The sequence below is a fragment of the Anomaloglossus baeobatrachus genome, chromosome 5 (genome assembly GCF_048569485.1).
Source record: "Anomaloglossus baeobatrachus isolate aAnoBae1 chromosome 5, aAnoBae1.hap1, whole genome shotgun sequence".
Lineage (NCBI taxonomy): Eukaryota > Metazoa > Chordata > Amphibia > Anura > Aromobatidae > Anomaloglossus > Anomaloglossus baeobatrachus.
In genome coordinates, this window is record NC_134357.1 from 501,182,444 (window position 1) to 501,188,443 (window position 6,000).

Consider the following 6,000-nt stretch of genomic DNA (forward strand, 5'->3'; position numbering starts at 1 on the left):
GGGCAGCTCCTAGTTGTCACGCTCCACCAAAGTTGGTGCAAGGTGAGATGGGGGGGAAGGGATACAATGCTACTAGGGAAGGATAGGGAGGGGCAAACTCTGACACTTGCCTTGGGCTCCCTGAAGTCCCTAGTCATGCTGTGCAGCGATCACGTACCTAACCCTGTCTTACCCTATACACAACCTGTCTAGTGCACAGGGCAGCAGTAACGCTAGTTCCGCTGTGGGTTAAAGACACAGAAAGGGTAAGCCAATCAGGGGTAAACGAAACAGCAATTTTACAAGGCAAAACTACAGGAAGGAGTAAAGGGGAATGGACAAGTGTGGCAAACTGAAGTAGGATGAAACCCAAAGTGGGATTAAACCTAAAGTGTTAGACCCGTCGAAGCACTGAGAACGAGTGTGAATTGGCCGTCGTCTGACACATTGTTCTGTCTTACCCCTCCCTGATGCCATAGCATGTAACCTCCACCCGTGCATAAAAGTTTTTCTGCACAGCAAGAACCGGTGAGTGCCTTCATTTCTCCAATACACTGAAATGGAATTAAAGTAAGGGAAAACACAACAAAACTTCCACATAGCAATCTCCGGCTACGACTCCCAAAATGACTTCAAGGTCCTCAGTTAACAAGTTCAATCTTGAGGCCAGCTATAGCAGAGCCATCACTGGCAACTGCTAGAGCTGAGAGTGGAGTATTTATACCAGAACCAGAACTGAATAGGAAACTCAGAACAGCTGAGGTCTGGCTTTCATACTGAATTAGAAGACCAGCTGAACTACTTAACCCTTGCAACACCGGACCCAGGGCAATCTGCACAGCCAGCAGTATTAACCTGTGCAAGTGTGCGTGTAGCCCTGCTCTGCAATCTCCTGATACCAGAAATACAGGGGACCACTCTCCAATTTCGTACCCTTGTGACACATGGATTGTAAAAACTATGGTTTGGTGTAAAATAAAATAATAAGTTATACTCACCTTATAATTGTGACCACTTCAGCTACTCATGGACCTCAGCAGTGACCAAAGCATCACTGTTGTGACCAGTGATTGGATGCAGCTATCACATTTCTGTACAGCTAGAACACAACACACTGAGAATAACCCTTCATTTTTATTCTGAAAAGCACCATTTCAATTTTGCTTATTAGAATTTTACAAAAAAAAAACGCGTTAAGAAAAAAACAAAAAAATAAAAAACACCCTAAGGCTATGTGCGCACTTACCGGATTTTGCCGCGGATTTGCTGCATGTTTCGCTGCAGAAAATGTTCATAACATCTCTGCAGTGAATCACCAGCAAATCCTATGGAGAAAAAAAATCCTGTGCGCACTGGGCGGAATTTAACAGCTGCATGTTTTGCTGCGGGATTCCCGCAGCAAAAACAAGTGCATGTCACTTCTTTTCCGCACATCGCTGCGGGATTTCACTCCATTGACTCCAATGTTAATCATGAAATCCCGCAGGGAATAACGCAGGCAGCAAATTCTGTGCAGTTCACTGCGTTTTCCTGCGTTATTCCCTGCGGTATTTCGCGGTTTACCTCCGGTAATGTACATCGCCTGTCTGCGGTTTTGCAGGGAAGTGATGTCATTACAGGAAGTGGAAGCGGAGCAGAGAGTAAACACACACAGATCACAGACACACACACATCACAGACACACACAGGACACAGGACACATAGAACACACATAGAAATAAAACAGAAATATAGAAAACAAAGAACGTGGGCTCCGCTGCATATTTACCGTCCAGCCGAGGTAAGCACACAGCGGCGGCCCAGTATCCTCAGGCTGGGGAGGGAGAGGGGCAGGGTTAATGTCCCCCGCCTCACTCCCCCTCCGGCAGCCGAGAATATCAGCCGCAGCTGCCCCGGGACTGTCGCATACATTATGCGGCAGCACCGGCGTGTCCTCGGCTCTTCTTGCCGCCGTGTAGCAGTGGCAGCAAGGTAATACAAGGGGTTAATGATGGTGGGGGACCACCGCCATTAACTCCAGGCTTGATCATGGCAGCGTCTATGAGACAGCTGACATGATCAACCCGTAAGTAAAGTTAAAAAAACACAGACACCGAAAAATCCTTTATTTTAAATAAAACAAACAAGCCTCGTTCACCATTTTATTAACCCCTCCCGCACCAAAGCTCCGGCGTAATCCACCGCTCCGGCGTAATCCACCGCTCCGACGTCCTGCGCTGCTTACATCCAGCCGCGACTGTCACAGACACAGCGCTGAATGAAAGCAGCAGAGGTAATTACCGGTCATTTCCCACGGCCGGTAATGTGAACTCACTGCCGACCGTGGGAAATGCAGCGATCTGTCATCTATCTATCTATCCCTCTATCTATTCTTCTGTCTACTATCTCAGAATTAAATGACTTTTTTTTTTTTTTCAATGTGCTTTATTGCATTGAATGCAATAAAGCACATCCCAACCCGCACGCAGCAAAACCGCGGCAATACCGCGAATAATACCGCGGTAAAACCGCAGCAAACCGCATGCGGTTTTCGGGTGCGGTTTCCCGCGTTTTTTTACCGCGGGTGCGGTAATCTTTGAGAGCATGCGGAATTTTCTCAAGAAAATTCCATTTCCCAGTGCGCACAAGGCCTAAAACATTCAGCATATACTTGTATCAGCAAGTGGATGAATAAAATCAGTGACTTCTTTGCATTTAGTGGTCACTACTCACCTGTCCGGTTATCTGTAAGAAACTCCTCTTTACACCGCTCACCACCCCTCACATATGTCTCTGTAGTATTAATATGGGTCAGATCTTCACCCTGAAACAAAAGTTGTAAAAGTCACAGATAGATGGAGAAGTCGTGTGAAAATATTTAGAAGAACAAAAGATGATGATAAATTAGGGTGAAAAAACCCCATAAATAACAACAACAGTGGTTATCAAAGAGCTGACACTCTCCTGTATAAACTCAACCTGATGGTTCCAAATTCTAACCAGCAGTCTCCATAACCAAAAAATTGTGAGAAGATCCAGACGACATCAAATGTCTATGATCAGCTTTATCCTGTCACCTCCACCAAGTATAAAATGTGCACTGAATGGCCACATCATTGTAGACACCCATCTAGTAGAAGGTTGGATCTCTGTGGTCTTCAGAACCTCAAAAATTCATGTTGTATATTCTACTTGGTGCTGAAATAATTGTGCACAAATATTGTCTCATACCAACAAGATAGCTCTAGCGCCCGTCCCGGTCCCAGGCTCCGACAGGGGCGCCCTCCCTCTCGCCTGCACCTGCCTGGGCCCAGCGCGGCATCGCCGCACTCTCCCAGACTCCGGCTGGGGTGCACTCCCTCTCACTTGCCAAGCGGCTCCACTCACTTCTCTCCTGCCCCGAGGTCTGCCGCGGCCTCCTCTTGCTTCCAGGTCGCAAGCAGCCCTTCTGTGCGTGCCCATAGGGTGCGCGTACAGACACGCCTCCTTTCTTAAAGGGCCGGCTACCCATTACCCGGAAGCGATTCCTGAGGTCACCTGTTACCTTAAAGGTATTTAAGACTGCCTCCCCTCACAGGAGGCACCTGAGCAATGTTGCCTTTTCTTAGTGTGTGGCTAGTTCAGGTCCCTTTACGGTGCTGTGCATAACTCAGCCTGCTGTGTCCTTGTTCCGGTTCCATATATCTAACTTGTGTCTCATCCTAGAGCCTGTGTCACCACGTCAGAGCCGCCAAATCCAAGTTACCACCTTTGTGCCATAATATCCAAGCACACCAGCCCGGACTTTATAGACTTTTACCAGTCCATAAAAGCCGACCTCCACTGGTTCTTGGCAGTCATGCATTTAAGCCCCCTGGGGCTGTGCTAGACAGCCCCTTTATAGGGCTTCACTTATGGTTGTTCCTCCAGGGGAGTCCAGTGTACGGCCCAGTGGGTCCCCTCCTGGATGCTCGCCACCCCTCGGCGCCCATAACAATAGCTTCATGAGTTTCACGTAAATTCGATGGAGGTACTGGCAGGATGTTCTATAGAATTAAAGCCGGGGAAGCAAGAATACTTGTTGCTATATTACTGGAAGCAACCAATGACTATATGACCCTTGTGAGATGGGTTATTGTCCTTTTAGTACAGAGTAAACAGCTGCCATGGAGGGATGACTTGGTTGACCACGTAGGTAGCTCCAATTTCCAAACATCAATATGCAGGTATAAAAAGACTCAGGATGTGCACAGAAAATATTCCCACACGCCACTGCTCCACCTTCACCAGAGTGAAATGTTCAGATCACTTGAATTTCCTACTCTTCTACGGATTCAGTTGCAATTTGTTTTGATTGCGTACCACCTGTTCCTTACAATGTTTCTTGACATCTTCTTTGTGTTGTTGAGATCCACGTGATCTCCTTTCAATAGAAGTTTATCACAACAGTCTTTGTACACTCCTGACACTACAGCACACATAAACCGCACAAGGTTAGCAGGTCTGAAGTACTGATCCGGACCTTAGCACCAATTATTGTCCCTTATTCAAAGTTGCTCAGATCAATTGTTTCCCATTCTAATATGAATTCACACTGAAAACTGTTCATTTAGCTTTCTACTTCATTACAAAAATCACAGATCTTATTTCTATACACTGGAAACTAATCATGAAAGATCCAGTTGCTATAATAATTGTCTATTCAGTGTATAATACCGGTGGATACATCAAGACGAAACACAAGATCTTCACAGCCGTCTACACATCATAGGGAGATTTCATGACACCTTCTCTCCATCTACCTGATCATCCTGAGGAACATCGGGATCTTCTTCTTTACAATCCTGTGGAAGAAGAGGACGGGGACATCTCTCTGGTGTTGTCCTCTCACTGGATAGAACTGGAGGAAACACATACAGGGGCTGAATTCATTCTTTACATACAGATAATTATAGGCCGTGTGTATTTAGTCCTGTCTATTACCTGGAGATGTGAGGGGCTGGGGAACCTCCATCATGACATCCTTGTACAGCTCTCTGTGTCCTTCTAAATACTCCCACTCCTCCATGGAGAAATAGATGGTTACATCCTGACACCTTATAGGAACCTGACACATACAATGATATCGTCATCCCCCGATCCTTCATAGCGTTACTGTATAATGTCCCAGCATTCCCAGCAGTGTCACCTCTCCAGTCAGCAGCTCAATCATCTTGTAGATGAGTTCTAGGATCTTCTGGTCATTGATGTCCTCATGTATCAGGGGGTGAGGTGGAGGCCCCGTGATTGGGCTCAGGGGTCTTCCCCATTCCTCAGACACAGGGGCCTGACAGCGGTCACTAGAGGTCTTCTTCACTACTGTGTAATCCTGGTTATGGAGAGACACATTAATAAATCTCACTACAGACATTTCCAGAGTCCTCACCTCTCCAGTTCTGTCCATCTGTTATTCCCATAGATAAGAATGATGTAATGTGACGTCATCAGAATCTCTCACCTCTCCAGTAAGCCGGAAGAGGATCTCTAGGGTGAGGTGTAATATCCTCTCCGCCATCTTGTCCCTGTCCTTATCCATCCTTGATGGGTCAATCAGGAAAAATCTCTTCTATAGAAGATCTGAGAGGATCCGATATTGTAGGGACCTGAATGGGGAGAAGATGACGATGTAACATCAGAAAGATCCCATGTAAGGAATCTCCGGAGCTGTTACCGGCTTCACATGATCACTACATCCAGTCCTGGCCCCGTCCTGCCCCCGGTATAACACACAATCCAACTATAGTCACACACAGAGATTTATCACAGAATATCAACAATCCAGCAACAAAGACACAGAAAACCTAAGAGGAAAATCAGAAAAATAGAATTATGTCTACTGGAAGTAAACAACACCTAAACCATACCTCCCAACATTTAAAGATGAGAAAGAGGGACAAAGTATGCGGCGCGCTACGCGCGCCGTGGCAATTTTAAGCCACGCCCCCTAACCACACCCATTTTGCAATCTGTCACGCCCACATCCAATCCTTTTCAGCACTGCTGATCACATTGTTTAAGGCTGCG

At 46.5% G+C, this 6,000-nt stretch overlaps 1 pseudogene; it reads right to left on the reverse strand.

The window, feature by feature from the left end:
- Nucleotides 1-5,347, reverse strand: part of LOC142312831 (uncharacterized) — an 87,689-nt pseudogene extending 82,342 nt beyond the window's left edge.
- Nucleotides 5,348-6,000: the final 653 nt, after the last annotated feature.